The 17,880-nt window shown below is 46.9% G+C and overlaps 1 pseudogene; it reads left to right on the top strand.

Moving 5' to 3' along the window:
- LOC117438220 (putative sodium-coupled neutral amino acid transporter 7) overlaps nucleotides 1-17,541 on the top strand; it is a 33,033-nt pseudogene extending 15,492 nt beyond the window's left edge.
- The last annotated feature ends 339 nt before the right edge of the window (nucleotides 17,542-17,880 follow it).

The raw sequence follows: 17,880 nt of genomic DNA on the forward strand, positions 1-17,880 counted from the left end.
CACCAGAACCCCCAGGTCCCTTTCCCCTTCACTCCTTTCCAGCAGGTCAACCCCCAACCTGTACTGGTACATGGGGTTGTTCTTCCCCAGATGCAAGACTCTACATTTGCTCTTGTTGAATTTCATCAAGTTTCTCCCTGCCCAACTCTCCAGCCTGTCCAGGTCTCGCTGAATGGCAACACAGCCTTCTGGTGTGTCAGCCACTCCTCCCAATTTAGTGTCATCAGCAAACTTGCTGAGGGTACACTCAGTTCCCTCATCCAGGTCGTTGATGAAAATATTAAACAGCACTGGTCCCAGCACCGACCCCTGAGGGACTCCACTAGTCACAGACCTCCAGCTAGATTCTGTGCCACTGACCACAACTCTCTGCCTTCTTCCTTTCAACCAGTTCTTGATCCACCTCACTACCTGATTGTCAAGCCCACACTTTCTTAGCTTATCTATGAGAATACTGTGGGAGACAGTATCAGATGCCTTACTGAAATCAAGAAAAACCCCATCTACCGCTCTACCATCATCCCTCCACCTAGTCACTTCCTCATAGAAGGCTATAAGGTTGGTCAAACATGACTTCCCCTTCATAAAACCATGTTGGCTGTTCTTAATAACCCCCTCATCCTTGATATGCCTAGAGATGGAGTCAAGAATGAGTTGTTCCATCACCTTTCCAGGGACAGAGGTAAGGCTGACCGGTCTATAATTACCCGGGTCCTCCTTCTTGCCTTTCTTATAGACTGGTGTGACATTTGCCATCTTCCAATCCTCAGGTACCTCTCCCATTTCCCACAATTTACCAAAGGTTATGGAGAGTGGCCTAGCAATGACCTCCGCCAGCTCCCTCAGCACCCATGGGTGCATTCCATCAGGACCCCTGATTTATAGATGTCCAGATTGCTTAGCTGATCCCTAACCCAATCCTCATCTACCAAAGCAAACTCCTCCTTTGTCCTGATTCCTTCTGGGGCTACAGGAATCTGGGGCACCTGGGGAGAGTCTGCAGGAGTAAAGACAGAGGCAAAGAAGGCATTCAGCACTTCTGCCTTCTTTGTATCCTCTGTCTCCAGGGCACCCACCTCGTTCAACAGTGGGCCTATATTGCCCCTTGTGTTAGTATTATCCCCTATGTATTTGAAGAAGCCCTTTCTATTGTCCTTAACCCGACTAGCAAGATTCATTTCCAAGGAGGCCTTAGCTGTCCTAATTGCCTCCCTACATCCTCTAACAACTGTCCTATATTCCTCCCAAGTGGCCAGCCCCTCTTTCCATAATCCATAGATTCTCCTTTTCCACATGAGTTTGCCCAGCAGCTCCTTGCTTAACCACGCTGGTCTTCTAGCTCCCTTACTTGATTTCCTACCCATTGGGACGCTCTGATCCTGAGCTTGGAAGAAGTGGTCCTTGAATGCTGAACAACTATCATGAGCCCCTTTTACCCCCTAGTACCCTTTCCCATGGGACTTCCCTTAGCAGTTGATTGAAGAGGCCAAAGTTGGCCCTTTGGAAATCCAGAACTGTGGCCTTGCTAGGTATTCTATTCCTCCCACACAGGATCCTAAACTCCACCATCTCATGGTCACTGCAGCCAAGGCTGCCATTGACCATCACCACTTTAACCAAACCCTCCTTGTTGGTGAGTACTAAATCTAGCAGCGCTCCTCTCCTAGTTGGTTTGTCCACCATTTGCATTAAGAAGTTATCATCAATGCACTGGAGGAACCTCCTAGATTGTGAATGATCGGCTGTGTGAGTCTTCCAGCAAATATCAGGGTAGTTAAAATCCCCCATGAGGACTAAGGCATGTAGTCGCGAGGCTACTTCCAGTTGGCTGTAGAAAGCCCCATCAACTCCTTCGTCCTGATCAGGAGGTCTATAATAGACTCCCACAACTGTATCACCTGTACCAGCCTGTCCCTTAATTTGTACCCACAGACATTCCACTTTCTCCTCATCTGCCCCTGGACAGAACTCAATACATTCTAGTCGCTCTCTCACATAAAGAGCAACTCCACCACCTCGCTTTGCTGACCTATCTTTCCTAAAAAGGACATAGCCATCCATGACCACATTCCAGTCATGTGAGCTGTCCCACCATGTCTCTGTAATTGCCACTAGGTCATAACCTTTAGACTGCACACAGACTTCTAACTCCTCCTGTTTATTCCCCATGCTGCGTGCATTGGTGTACAGGCATTTCAGGGAGCGAGCAGAGCACGTTGATGGCACCCTTGGGAGGTGGGATGCCTTTTGGTCTTCATTAATAGTAGAACAATGCCCCACTAGTTCAGCTACGACCCCCTCACACTTTGAATCTAACCTGAAGCTCTGTGAGCGAGCTCTGCTAACTCTTGTCCTAGTACCCTTTTCCCCCTGCGGGACAGGGTCTAAACTGTCCTTTCCCACAAATGAAACAATAGATTGATAGTCCTCCCTAGTCTGCCATCCTCCAAGCCCTAGCATGTTTCTCTTGGGCTTGTCCCCAAAAGGCTCAGTTAAACCCCCTCCCCCCTTCATATCTAGTTTAAAGCCCTGTCAATAAGCCCTGCTAACCCCTGCCCCAAAACCCTTTTCCCCCTCTGGGACTGGTGTATCTCACCTGCCACCAGCAAACCAGGTGTCTCATACAGCAGCCCATGACTGAAAAACCCAAAACCCTGCCTATGGCACCAGTCACATAGCCATACATTAATCTGCAGACTCTTCCTATTTATCTCTTCACCCTTGCTTGTAACAGGTATGGAGGCAAACACCACTTGCGCTCCAGACCCTTTAACCATCTGTCCCAGGGCCCTGAAGTCTCTCTTCATTGCCCTTGCCCTCATAATAATTTCATCACTGCCAACCTGAAAAACCAGCAGCGGATAGTAGTCAGAGGGCTGCACCAGATCAAAGAGTTTCTTTTTAACATCTCTAATCTGAGCCCCAGGTAGGCAGCAGACTTCCCTGTGGGATGGATCCGGTCGACAAATGGGCCCTTCTGGTCCTCTCAGAAGGGAGTCACCCACCATAATTACTCTTCTTTACTCTTGGTTGGGGAAGTTCTAAGGCATGGGGGTGAGTGACAAGCCCTAGGTGACTCACTAGATAGATGTACCTCTCCATCTCCATTTACCTGGCCCTCTAGTTCCAAGACCTCATACCTGTTATTCAAGGGCAATTGGGAGGGAGGAAGGGATTGCGAGGGTTTTCGCTTACCTCTCCGAGGAGGGACCTCCCTCCATACATCCTTGCCCCTTAAGTTCTCTCCTTCTGTCTGATGGTAGGAGGGAAGGGGATCCATCACTTGTTCAACCACTTCCCTCTGCCCCTGCCTTAGGGTGTGGCTCCACCAATCTATTTCACTTTCGCATTCCCTCATGGCTCTCAACCTTTCTACCTCCTCCCTCAGTTCAACCACCTGCCTGAGCAGATCATTTATTTGCTCACAGCAAACACAAGCAGTGTCACTGGCTTCCTTCAATACAAGTGCTGGGCTCAGGCATTCACTGCAGCCAGAGACCTGCACGGCCACATGTCTGCAGGAAGGCTCAGTTTGGATACCCACATTATTACTCACTACCACTTTTGATCATGTTGTGACCATGACCTATCTGGTCAGTCGATCCATCTATGTCTCTCCACACAAGCAAGCTCTCCTCTCCCTCTTGAGCTCCAGGCAAGTCCTGTTGATAAGGCGGTTAGCCCGCTTGCCAGCCCGCTTGCCAGCCCGCTTGCCAGCCCGCTTGTCAGCCCGCTTGCCAGCCCGCTTGCCAGCCCGCTTGCCTGCCCCCACCCACTCTGTCTGCCCACTCTGTTCGCCGCGCTCCCTGGGTAGGCTTTTAACCACTCACAGCTGGTGCCACTCCTCCTGGCTCCGCCCCCGGTGAGTCACCTCCTCGCGGGAGCTGAGCTGCGGCTCCTGGGCAAGTCCTGTTGAGGACTTGGGGCTCCCTCCTCGGTGGGTCTTGTTGCTCTGAGGTGAAGCTCCTGGATGCTGATCTCCCCCCGCTCCGGTGTTGCAGACGTCCTCTCTCAAGCTACTCACCTCAGCAAATTATCTCCTCCAATTCTTTTCCCAGATTGACCAAAACCTGTCAGAGATAGCCTTCCCTCACTTCCTGAAGACTTTCTCCTTTAAACTGGGACTGTTATGGTCTTCCATATAAAATTTCAAATGGGCTAACCTCTTCTTTCGACCGAGGTTTAGTTCGAATTCTTAATAGAGCCAGTGGTAAGGCTTGGTACTAATATAATTTCATTTCCTGACATATTTTACTAATTTGTTGTTTGATCAGATGGTTTATCTTTTCTATGTGCCCACTGGACCGAGGCCTGTATGGAACATGTACTTGCCAATCAATTTCCAATTTTTGCTAATTTCTTGTAACAATTTTGCACTAAACTGCGAACCTTGGTTAGAAGAAATTGCCACTGGTACTCCAAAGCAAGGTATTATCTCGTTAAATAATGTTTTAATCAGTTGTCTTGCATTATTTATCCTACAAGGGAATGCTTCTGGCCAGCCAGAAAAAGTATCTGTTAACCCCAACAAATATCGATAACCCCCTTTTCTTGGTGATTCAGAAAAATCTATTTGCCGCTGCTGTCCCAGGAAACTTCCTCTCACAATTGTCCCAATTTTATTTCTATTTTCAGTTTTAGGATTATTCTTAAGACATAACTGACATTGTTTTGTCACTGATTGAACTGTGGTGTATAGATTTCTTCCTACAATTTGTTTGTCTAAATATTTATATAAAGAGTTGCTACCCCAATGAGTTCTATTATGTTCTCCCTGAACTAACTTCCAGAGTTGGTTATAGGGGATTACAATTCACCCATCAGGTATCTGAACCCAATCCTCTTTATTTTCCTGTCCTTTTAGATCCTCAATCAATTTTCTATATAGAATACCTAGGTTTAGATTTTTCAGTTGTTAGTTTGCCATCAGGGATTAAGGACATGATTTGTGATTGTTCAACTGCTCGTTTGGCTTCAAAATTGGCCAAATTATTTCCAATTTCCTGATCAGAGTCACCTTGTTGATGTCCTCTACAGTACATAACAGCTACTTCTTCAGGCGGCTGAACAGCCTCCAGTAATTGTAGAATTCCTGTAGCATGTTTGTTCAAAAGTCCTCATTCTTTCCAGATAGCACCATGTGCATAATCAGCTGTCATGGGTTCAGCAGTAGCTCATGCTCTGCCAGGGAGGAGGGAGAGATAGGGCGCCTGGTCTGGGCTAGTCCGGGAGGTATTCCATACCACAGCACGTCCTGCTCGGGGAGGGGACTGGAAGCTGGCCGGGAGGGGAGGGGGGAAGCTCTCTCTCTCTTCCGGGCTGGCCTCCTGACGGCGGGTGGTATCGTACTCTCTCTCCCTGTTTGTCTCCTCTAACATTGATTTGTTATTGGTACCGTTAGCGATTCTGTTATACCTTGATTGCTGGACTGATTTTACCTCAATCCGTGGGAGTTGTATTCCTCTGGCTCTCCTTCCCATCCCTCCGGGAGTGGGAAGGTGAGGGGGGGAGGGGAAACAAAGGGGGAACTGTGCAGATTTAGTTTAAACCACGACAGTTTTTGTTGCCCAACGTGGGGCACAAACCCACGAAATAACAACAAATCTGACAGGATTTATAGTCATTTGTCACAATGCTGTTTTATTGGCTCTCACAGTTTTTTCTCTTGATCTCACGGTTTCAGGATTTTACCAATTACTTTTCATATATATTAGCTGTGTTAGTGCTTATCAAGTATGGGGTTTGGGCTAATGTTCTGGTCTCATTGTACTTTATGTTAATGACTTGTAATACAATAGAAGCATTGATCATGAAACTGATCTGGTTTATGCTCCCGGTATGGTCAACAACTTTATATTTTGGGAGGTATATAATAGAAGTGCTTAGGAATTTCACATTTTTTTTCTCCTTCTCGGGTGGTCAACCTGTGAAGGAGACATTCTGCTATCCTCCCAGTGTTCTCCCCAGATGGTCTACAACATCATTTGAGGGTTTTGAAGTTTTTGAGACTTGTATGCTGATTGTGATGGGGATCACCATAGTAGCACGCATACAGAGTGTGTTTTGCCCACAGTTATTTCATCTGATTTCAAGAGTTAAGCGGAGTCAGGTCTGGTCCTGTATTGGGGTTAGACGACGAAATAGGAGGACCAGGAGATCTTCCCAGAGGCTGGACAGCCATGAGTGGCAGGGTGTGTGGGATAGTATGGGCAAGCATCTAGGTCAGTGGGCCCCTGAAGTACTTTCGAATTTTACTCCTGAACAAGTGAAGAATCCGGAAGAATTAGTAAAACACCTAAATGAGGTGTGTTGTCGTCCTGGCCTTACCAGAGATGGACAAATTACAGCAACGTGCTGGGGCTTGGCCTATGCTTATAGGGCCTTGATCGATATTATCCAACACCTTCAAAAGGAAAAAAATGCCCCTGGATCTGAGAGCAACACAGAAGTCAGCGCAGCTGTTCCAACTCCAAGTACAGCAGCTACACCATCCCCAGCGGCAAGTACAGTTGCTACCCAAACTTCAGCTGTGACAGACAGTGCAGCTACCCCAGTAACGAGTACAGTGGCTATTCAACCCTCGACTGTGACAGACAGTGCAGCTACCCCAGCAACAAGTACAGTTGCTACCCAAACTACAGTGATAATCACTGCAGCTGAACTAGAGGACCAATTCGTACCAATATCGGTTGCTTCTGTACACAAGAGAAAAACCAGAAAGGAGGTAAGAAGGAAGAGGCAGGATGAAGAAACTATGCATCCACTACCTGGTCTAGTATCTGATCAGGGGTCATCATCACATGACGAAGAAGAAGAGGTGACTTCTCGATCTCGGACCTCAACTGGGCTGCGGAATATGCGAAAAGATTTCACCCGTCAATCAGGGGAGCACATCATCACCTGGCTGCTCCGATGTTGGGATAATGGGGCCGATGGTCACGAAGTAGCAGGTACAGAAGCCAAGCAGCTGGGGTCACTTGCTAGAGAAGGGGGAATTGACAAAGCAATTGCAAGAGAGAAAAAGTCCCTCAGTCTTTGGAGGCGGCTTTTGGCAGCTGTGAAAGAAAGGTTCCCATACAAGGATGATGTTATGAGTCATTCGGCCAAGTGGACTACTATAGACAAAGGCATCCAGTCCCTGAGGGAATCAGCTATCGTAGAGATGATCTACCACACCAAGCCGAATAATGGGAATGTACCCATAGACCCAGATGAAGTCGAATGCACACGACCCATGTGGCGAAAGCTTACACGAAACGCACTGTTGTCATATGCCCATCCATTGGCAACGGTAACCTGGAATGACATAGCACCACTAACAGTGGATGAAATGGTTCATAAACTCCAAGAATTCGAAGACAATCTTACCCCTTCCATCATCTCAGCTGTGGAAAAACTGTCTCATGATCTCAAACAGTTGAGGGACAATCTGTCTGATTTATCTAGCTCCTCACGTGTGCCAATACGCGTTTCAGCTATTAACAAAAGGCGTCCTATTGCTCGAGAGAGAAAATATATAAGATACACACCACGGGCCACCCTATGGTTTTACCTGCGGGATCACAGAGAAGACATGACAAAGTGGGATGGAAAACCTACTTCAGCCTTGGAGGAACGTGTGAGGGAATTGAAGAGAGGAGCAAGGGCCATGACTGATCGCCCCATGAGAGCTGCAGCTTCAGTCTCTGGTGAACAGGTTCCCAGATGGAGCGGAAGAGCTGATTTTACTCCAGCTCCTGTGATAAAGAAGAGTAATCCCTTTCAACACGACTTAGGTGTCCAAGATTGTGACGACGATGATTATTAGAGGGGCCCTGCCTCCAGCCAGGTGGAGGTAGGGGACAATCGTATTTACTGGACTGTGTGGATCAAATGGCCTGGCACATCAGCCCCACAGAAGTATAAGGCTCTAGTTGACACCGGTGCACAGTGTACCCTGATGCCATCACACTGTCAAGGGGTGGAACCCATCTATATTTCTGGAGTGACAGGAGTGTCCCAAGAGTTGACTGTACTAGAGGCTGAAATTAGCCTGACTGGGAAGAAATGGCAGAAGCACCCCATTGTGACTGGTCCAGAGGCTCCATGCATCCTCGGCATGGACTACCTCAGGAGAGGGTACTTCAAAGACCCAAAAGGGTACCGGTGGGCTTTTGGTATTGCTGCTTTGGAGACTGAGGAAATTGAGCAGCTGTCCACCTTGCCTGGTCTCTCAGAGGATCCTTCTGTTGTGGGGTTGCTGAAAGTCGAAGAACAACAAGTGCCAATTGCGACCACAACAGTGCACCGGCGGCAATATCGCCCCAGTCGAGACTCCCTGATTCCCATCCATTATCTGATCCGTAGACTGGAGAGGCAGGGAGTGATCAGCGGGACCCGCTCACCTTTTAATAGCCCCATATGGCCAGTGCGAAAATCTAATGGAGAGTGGAGACTAACAGTAGACTATCGTGGCCTGAATGAAGTCACACCACCATTGAGTGCTGCCGTGCCGGATATGTTAGAGCTGCAGTACGAATTAGAGTCAAAGGCAGCCAAGTGGTATGCCACGATTGATATTGCCAATGCATTTTTCTCAATTCCTTTGTCGGCAGAGTGCAGGCCACAGTTCGCTTTTAATTGGAGGGGTGTCCAGTTCACTTGGAACCGACTGCCCCAGGGGTGGAAACACAGCCCCACCATCTGCCAAGGACTGATCCAGACTGCACTGGAAGAGGGGCAAGCTCCAGAACACTTGCAATACATCGATGACATTATTGTGTGGGGTGATACAGCTGAAGAAGTTTTTGAGAAAGGGAGGGAAATAATCCAAATCCTGCTGAAAGCCGGTTTTGCCATAAAACGGAATAAAGTCAAGGGACCTGCACGGGAAATTCAATTTTTGGGAATAAAATGGCAAGATGGATGTAGACATATCCCTACAGAAGTAATCAATAAGATAACAGCAATGTCTCCACCAACTGATAAGAAAGAAACACAAGCTTTCTTGGGTGCTGTGGGGTTCTGGAGAATGCACATCCCAAATTACAGTTCAATCATAAGCCCTCTCTATCATGTGACCCGGAAAAAGAATGATTTCAAATGGGGTCCTGAGCAACAACAAGTCTTCGAGCAAATTAAACGCGAGATAGTTCATGCAGTAGCCCTTGGACCAGTCCGGACCTGTCCAGATGTGAAAAATGTACTGTACACTGCAGCTGGGGAGAGTGGTCCTACCTGGAGTCTCTGGCAGAAAACTCCAGGGGAGACTCGAGGTCGACCCCTTGGTTTTTGGAGTCGGGGATACAAAGGCTCGGAGGCCAGGTATACCCCAACAGAGAAAGAGATACTGGCAGCTTATGAAGGGGTTTGAGCTGCTTCAGAGGTGATTGGCACTGATGCACAGCTCCTTTTGGCACCCCGCTTGCCAGTGCTGGGCTGGATGTTCAAAGGCAGGGTCTCCTCTACACATCATGCAAATGATGCTACTTGGAGTAAATGGGCTGCACTAATTACACAACAAGCTCGGATAGGAAATCCCAGTCGTCCAGGCATTCTGGAAGTCATCATAGACTGGCCAGAGGGCAAAGATTTTTGAATGTCACCAGAGAAGGAGGTGATGCGTGCCGAAGAGGCACCACCATATAATAAATTGTCAGAAAGTGAAAAGCAGTATGCCTTGTTCACTGATGGGTCCTGCCGTATTGTGGGAAAGCATCGGAGATGGAAGGCAGCTGTATGGAGTCCTCAGCGACAAGTTGCTGAAACTGCTGAAGGAGAGGGTGAATCGAGTTAGTTTGCTGAGGTGAAAGCCATCCAGCTGGCCCTGGACATTGCTGAGCGAGAAAGGTGGCCAGTACTCTATCTTTATACTGACTCATTGATGGTGGCAAATGCCCTGTGGGGGTGGTTGCAGCAATGGAAGCAGAGCAACTGGCAACGCAGAGGTAAACCCATTTGGGCTGCTGCATTATGGCAAGATATCGCTGCCCGGGTGCAGAAGCTGGTGGTGAGGGTACGCCATGTAGATGCCCACATACCTAAGAATCGGGCCACTGAGGAACACCACAATAACCAACAAGTGGATAAAGCTGCTAAGATTGAAGTAGCTCAGATGGACTTAGATTGGCAACATAAAGTCAAATTATTTTTGGCCCGGTGGGCCCACGACACTTCAGGCCATCAGGGCAGAGACGCAACGTACAAATGGGCTCGTGACCGAGGGGTGGACTTAACAATGGACACTATTGCCCAGGTTATTCATGAGTGTGAGACATGTGCTGCAATTAAACAAGCTAAACGGTTAAAACCTCTTTGGTATGGAGGACGATGGCTGAAGTATAAATATGGGGAGGCCTGGCAAATTGACTATATCACACTCCCACCAACCCGCCGAGGCAAGCGCTATGTGCTTACCATGGTGGAAACAACCACAGGATGGCTGGAAACATATGCTGTGCCCCACGCCACTGCCCGGAACACTATCCTGGGCCTTGAGAACCAGATTTTGTGGCGACATGGCACCCCAGAGAGAATTGAGTCAGACAATGGGACTCATTTTCGGAACAACCTTATAGGCACTTGGGCCAAAGAACATGGCATTGAGTGGGTATATCACATCCCCTACCATGCACCAGCCTCTGGGAAAGTTGAACGGTACAATGGGCTGTTAAAAACTACACTGAGAGCAATGGGTGGGGGAACTTTCAAGCATTGGGATACACATTTACCAAAGGCCACCTGGTTGGTCAACACCAGAGGATCTGCTAACAGGGCTGGCCCAGCCCAGTCAGAACTTTTACATATTGTAGAGGGGGACAAGGTTTCTGTAGTGCACATGAGAAATTTGCTAGGGAAGACAGTCTGGGTTACTCCTGTTTCAGGCCAAGGCAAACCCACTCGTGGGATTGCTTTTGCTCAAGGACCCGGATATACTTGGTGGGTAATGCAGGAAGATGGGGAAGTCCGATGTATACCTCAAGGGGATTTGATTTTAGGGGAAAACAGCCAATGAACTTAATTATACGTTGTTGCTTGCTGTGTAATATTTTTATAGTCCATCAACTAGATGTCTTCAGGTCACCAGCGACTGGCCCTGACTTCCCTCTAACCATCGTCCCAACAGAGAATGAACTTTGATAGAACCAGATGAGTTCTGCAGTAAAGGGATGATCAACATCGGCAGGCAACAATCCAGCACTGCACACAGACTTTCCTGCTACAAAAGACTATTACAAACTTAACATCATGGACCAAATGGACTCAATTGCATTATAGGGATTGGTCCATGTATTAAGAAATGATTTCTTTTTATCTGTCTGGGTGTACGCAGATGTATATATATATGTGTGTGTATGATGGTATATGTATATGATGGTATATTGAAAATGTGGGATCTGAGCATGACGTGAATGGTATGGAATAAGGGGTGGATAATGTCATGGGTTCAGCAGTAGCTCATGCTCTGCCAGGGAGGAGGGAGAGATAGGGCGCCTGGTCTGGGCTAGTCGGGGAGGTATTCCACACCACAGCACGTCCTGCTCGGGGAGGGGACTGGAAGCTGGCCGGGAGGGAAGGGGTTAACACTCCGGGCTGGGCTCGGGGAGGCAACTGGAAGCTGGCCAGGAGGGGAGGGGGGAGTTCTCTCTCTTTCGGGGCTGGCCTTGTGGCGGCGGGTGGTATCGTATTTTCTCTCCCTGTTTGTCTCCTCTAACATTGATTTGTTATTGGTACCGGTAGTTATTTCTGTTATACCTTGATTGCTGGACTGATTTTACCTCAATCCGTGGGAGTTGTATTCCTCTGGCTCTCCTTCCCATCCCTCCGGGAGTGGGAAGGTGAGGGGGGGGGGGGAGGGGAAACAAAGGGGGAACTGTGCAGATTTAGTTTAAACCACGACATCAGCCCAAATATTTATCCTTTTATCTTTAGCCAATTCCAGGGCTCTGGTTAATGCTATTATTTCTGCCTTCTGGGCAGAGGTGTTTGAGGGTAAAGGTTTAGCCCCTGTTACCTGTGAAGTGGTGTTAATGGCATATCCTGCCTTTCGTTTACCATTTTTCATGAAGCTACTACCATCAGTAAACCAAGAATCAGCATCTTCCAGAGGTTTTTCTTTCAAGTGTGGTCGGCTCAAATATACAGTCTCTATGGTGGCCAAGCAGTCTTGTGTTAGTGGTTCTGTCGATTGTTCCTGCAAAAGGATGCTGGATTGACAACGTTAGTAACCACATTTTCTATATCATCTTGTTCCACAAGGGTGGCCTGGTATTTAAAAAAACATGAAGGAGATAACCAGTGGGCTCCTTTCTGTTCCAGGACTGCTGATACAACGTGGGACACTAGCACAGTAATTTTTGTCCCAAGGTGAATTTGCGAGCTTCTTCAATATTCATGACAACTGCTGCCACAGCCCTTAGGCCTCTGGGCCATCCTTTGCTCGCTTCATCCAGCTGTTTTGAAAAACGTGTCACTGCCCTTCTGTAGGGTCCTAGTTTTCGAGCAAGGACCCCCAAAGCTATTCCCTGTTCTTCATAGGAATATAGCCAAAAGGATTTAGTTCCATCCGGAAGTCACAGAGCTTCAGCTCTCATTAGCTCTATTTTATATTTCTAAAAGCCCCCTCTGCTGAATCAGTCCATTCTAAAGAGGGAGGGTTTCCCTTCAACAGTTCATATAGTGGTATTACCAGAACACCGTAATCATGGATCCAAAGTCTGCACCATCCAGTCATTCCCAGTAATGTCCGGAGCTCCTTGCCAGTTGATGGTTGTGGAGTCTGACAGATGGCTTCTTTTCTAGAAGCTCCAAGTTCTCTCTGTCCTCCTGTTATTTCATATCCTAGGTAGGACACTTGGGTTTGGATTAGTTGGGCCTTTTGTCTGGATACCCAATAACCATTCAGTCCCAGGAAAGTTAATAATTCCACTGTCCACTGGATACATTCTTCCTTTATTTCTGTAGCAATCAATAGGTCATCCACATATTGTAACAGAGTCCCCATCTGAGCAGGTGGCTTCCATGATCCTAGTTCTCACGCTGATTTCCAGAAATTGCTGGACTGTTTTAAACCCTTTAGGTAATACTGTCCAAGTTAATTGAGTTTCCCTTCCTGTGTCAGTATTTTCCCATTCAAAAGCAAATAAACTTTGTCTTTCTTTGACCAATGGTAAGCAAAAGAAAGCATCCTTTAAATCCAAGATGGCAAACCATTTCTGATTATTATTCAATTTAGTCAATAAATCATACAAATTAGCTACTACTGGACAAATATCCTCTGCAGTTTTGTTGACTGCTCTGAGATCTTGAATCAATCTGCAACTTTTATCATCCTATTTCTTTACTGTCCAGAATATTATATTCCAATTCACATTCAATTAATAATGTATATTTTAAAATTTATCAATGACTTTTTTTTTAATTCCCTTTGATCTTCTAATTTTCAGGGATATTGTTTTATTCTAATTGGGCAGGCCCCCCTTTTTATTTCCACTTTAACAGGCAAAGCATTTTTCACCTTACCTGGAACTTCAGATGCCCATACTCCCAGATATACCTGATTAAGGATTTCTTCTATTTCAGGGAGGTCCTCCTGTTTGCTTTTCTGTTGAATTAAAGATAAACTCAAAACTGCAATTAACTGCTTGTTTTTAACTCTAAATTCCATTCTGCCTTCTTTAAATGTTGCTTCTCACCCTAAGAAAGATTTTAGAGAATTTGGCATGCATAAAAATTTATGCATTCCTATTTTTTCCCAATTTGTACTTTAAGGGTTTCAGAAAGAATGCCTCGGGTTGTTTGTTTGGGGTTGTTTTTTTTCCTCTTTTTCTTGTTGGCCAGTAGCTCCCACATCTGTAACAAATTCTTTTCTCTCAGATTTAACACTGAATAAGTTGCTCCTCTATCCACTAGAATTCCACTTTATTTCCTCTAGTCCTTGCTTTTAATTTAACCAGTGGATCTGCTAGGGTAGATTCCCCAGGTCCCAGTCAGTCTAGTTCCAATTCAGTCGCTGGAGCCACACCATGGCACTACCCCCCCCAAGGGCAGTCTCACTTCCAGCGTCTGAACTCTCCCCCCTCCAGTTTCAAAGCAACCACCGCAGCTGTGGCTATAGCACGACCCAGCTTTTTCTTTTCTACCTGCTCCCGATTCCTATACGCTCTCCATGCTTCCTCCTGTCCACATTTATTCAACAACCCCTCAGTCCCGTCCGTGCACATGTCTGTTCCCACTTGTTTGCCTGCCCCAGCACCCATCCCATGCTCAGACACAGGAGCTGCGCGAGCTCCCCTCCTTTCCCCCTTGGTTTTCCTTTTTTTTTTTCCTCACAGTTGCTCACCCTGCTCTGCAGGGGCTGCAGATGCCTCTGCAACAGCACTGATGGTTTAACCCTTTCTGAACTCGGAATGTGCATCTGCCGCTTGGTGCCAGTGACAGCGATCTCTTGCTCCTTATGAATATCAGATAGGACAGATGCAGAGGGTGCTCCTCTGGGAGGTACCTGTGATAGCTAATTTTCCAGCCAATCTTCCTGATTACTGTTTTTTAACTTTAAACATCTTTCCCCAGTATCACAGGCTGAACAACATCTCTCCATCTTAACTTTCAGGATTTCCCTGTCCTTTTCCAAAGCCAAAATTAAGGGATCTGGTGGAGCCATATTAATTTTGCATTGCGTCTGTCACTCCATGTGGTCTCTTAAAGTGAAGAACATATCAGCATACATTACTTCATGCCATTTTCCTTGCAGCCTCAAAACAACATTAATTGTAACAATGTATTATAGTTCAGCTTCCATTTTTAGGCCATTTTTCCTGATTTTCCAAAGTATACAAAGGCCACCATCGGTTACAATATTTTTCAAAACAGCTGGACAACATTTTCTTATTTCCCGAGCCCCCAGGAGACCCTCCCAGTTCTTTCCAGTGTGCCAAAATGCACCCTAAAGGACTCTTTTGCATGATCTCTTCACTCTGCTGATTTTCCATTATCAATCTCTCACTCACACACACACGGGATCCCACAGACACACTCCACACAGTTACAACACTTGAATCAGAGACTAAAATTCTATCAAACAAACCACAATTAATAACACAGTTATAACATCCTGTCACCAATACCAAAATCACAAGACCAAAATCCTTAATGTAACAAGCCACAAGAAGATCCAAACCCATTTCCACGAGACACCCCCTGCATCTTGCAGGACCCAAACCACAAGAAGCCCCCTGCTTCTTGAGGGTGTATACCAGTAAAATCCAAAACCTTTTCTACAAGACGCCCACTGCATCTTGCAGGCCCCAAACCACAAGAAGCCCCCTGCTTCTTGTGGGTGTATCCCAAATGGACACTAGCAGCCGGGTATACGCCTTTACCTACGAGATTTCTTATCTCGATTTATGGAAGGCTTCCAAACCTTGCGTACGCTTACCAAACCAACCCAATGACCAATGTAGTCTTTATGCAAGATGCCCCCTGCACCTTACAGACTATACAAAAGAAAAGAATACCTTTTATGAAGATGGTCCTTGTCTGCTCCCGCAGTGATCCGAATGAGTCGAGGGGTCCCTCCGGGAAAAATTCCCGAGGGCCCTAGGGAGCCCTGCCCTCAGCAGGTCCTGCAGCTGAGCAGAGAGGGTCCCATCTGGGGTGCCAAATGGATTCGGAGAAAACTCCAGGAACAAACTTGCCAACAAAGTTTTCAAGCTGACAAGCAGGTATTCTTTATTGCGGCGCCGGGAGACACGGGGGATAGCTCCTCCTAACATGTGTCTCTCTATTGCTACACAAGTCATCCTTATATAGTCCCTGGGCACACATACATATTCACGAGGCTACGTATGGATTACGTTATTTTCCAGAAAGCTCCCCGCATGTGTACAGAACTGTGGTGGTGGTCTCTGAGGGTCGTTTACTTCTTCCAACAATCTTCATCACTTCAGGCAGCCTTTGAAGCATGCGCAGTAGATGCTTCTACCAGTTTAATTGGTTAGTTAGCATCAAAGACATAATAACTGTCCTATCCTCCTACTTATCAGTTAGTTTACCCGTAGCCTATCCTGGACACCTGCCATCCCCAGATACTCCTTATCCCTGTGTCCTGTTCTTGTAGACTGTTTTTCTTAAGACCACATCAACTATACGGATTTATCTTGTGCCTGTATGTTCTCTAGCTGTACTCTATTTTTTTTCTATGTATTATGCACCTCAGTAATTTTCCACTGCTACTGTTACAAAGCCATTGAACTTAACATTGCTTAAAACTAATTCTAGAGGTTTATATATTCCATTTTGTGATTTTGTGTTCCCCTTGTTTCAGTATCTGGATCGCTCAAAAACAAGGAGGGGGATTTGTGGGAATTCTTAAAGAGCCAAGGCCATATAGTGAGCGATCCCGATACCCTGAGCCTTATTACTGTAAAGAAGAAGATTCTTGGCAGGCATAAGCAAGGTCAATTGTCTTGTTAGGCCTCTGTAATTTTCCACTGAAAACGTGCAGAGAATGATCTCTGCCAAGGTTGTAGTTTCCCACTTATTTTTAGAGTAAGGTATTTAATCCCAATTATAACAAGTTATACACATTAGCTCTGTAAACGATAGTAACCTCTAGACTAACCAATTAGAGCTCAGTATCCAGGGCTGTTACATAAGAAACCTAAGGGTGTAAGGGTATAAAAGGAGCACTGTATCTGAATAAACTTTGGCAATCGCTTGATCACATTAATCGTCTCCGCATTGTCTGGGACTCCTGTGTCGACATGAGATGAATGCTTATAAGCAAGAAACCTGTAAGAATTGGCATGCACGTTAGGAGGAGCTATCCCCCATGCATCCAGCAACACAATGCCTGCTTCTTAATGCTATATTGGTATTAAGGAGTTTTATTCTCCTGACTTTTGTTGACACCAGGGTGACAGTGGAGGAGGACATGGTTTGGAAGCAGAGGAGGTGCCTGCTTCAGACCATTAGCTGGTTCCTCCTGATACTCCTCCTGGCTCTCTTCATCTTTGACATTGGCAAAGTCATCTCTGTCATTGGGGGCTTGGCTGCCTGCTTCATCTTCATCTTTCCAGCTAGAGCATCCTGGGATGCTATGGGGCCAGCATAGATCTCTTGGCCTTGTATCTTGAGGAGGGAGGGAGCTGGATGGAGACACAGGAACCAGAAGGTCTTTAGAGGACAAAAGTGTGGCATGAGGTCAGTCAGCAGCCCAACTATTTTGACTGGAGTCTCTGCTCCGTAACAGGCAGTGTGGCTCTCTGGCTTGTGGGGTGTCTGCTCAGGCCTCAGCTAGGTCTGATTTGCCTCCCCTGCCTTTCAGGGCTCTGCCTGATTCAAGCCAAGCTCTCTGAGATCCAAGAAACCAGGACAATCAGGTAACCAAAATGTGCTTCCTTTCTCCCCTCTTCCCCTGTGGATACTGAGGTGAAGGTCCCCTCTAAACAAGGCTTGTCCTCCTGTGTCCACAGCTGGTGGGCCCAGGTCGACTACAGGGTGTTCATGGTTACCCTTGGACATACTACTGCCAATGCCATCTTTGTGGATCTCACAGCCTGATTCCTCCAGGCTGAACCACACTGCTGCTGCTGAGGGGATGCAGATTTTCCCTAGGACCAAAGGGAAGTGGGAAGAAAACCCATTGGTATGTTGGGAAGATCTAAGAGGAGTGTTGTAATCTGGGGCTTGACTGAGAGAGCCTTGTGGTGGTTTGTATCTTGTCATCCTAACACACCAGGTAGTTGGGCTTCTCCTCTCAGCCCTGACTCCCCTGGTGAAGCCAGAGCATCACTACAAGGAAACCTGTAGTCTAGGTCAAGCCCTTTCTGCCCCTCCAGGGTAGACATCACTACCTTAGACATCACTAAGGGGTCACAGTTGGGGCTTGCCAAGGCATGC

This window comes from Melopsittacus undulatus, assembly GCF_012275295.1.
Source record: "Melopsittacus undulatus isolate bMelUnd1 chromosome W unlocalized genomic scaffold, bMelUnd1.mat.Z SUPER_W_unloc_2, whole genome shotgun sequence".
NCBI lineage: Eukaryota > Metazoa > Chordata > Aves > Psittaciformes > Psittaculidae > Melopsittacus > Melopsittacus undulatus.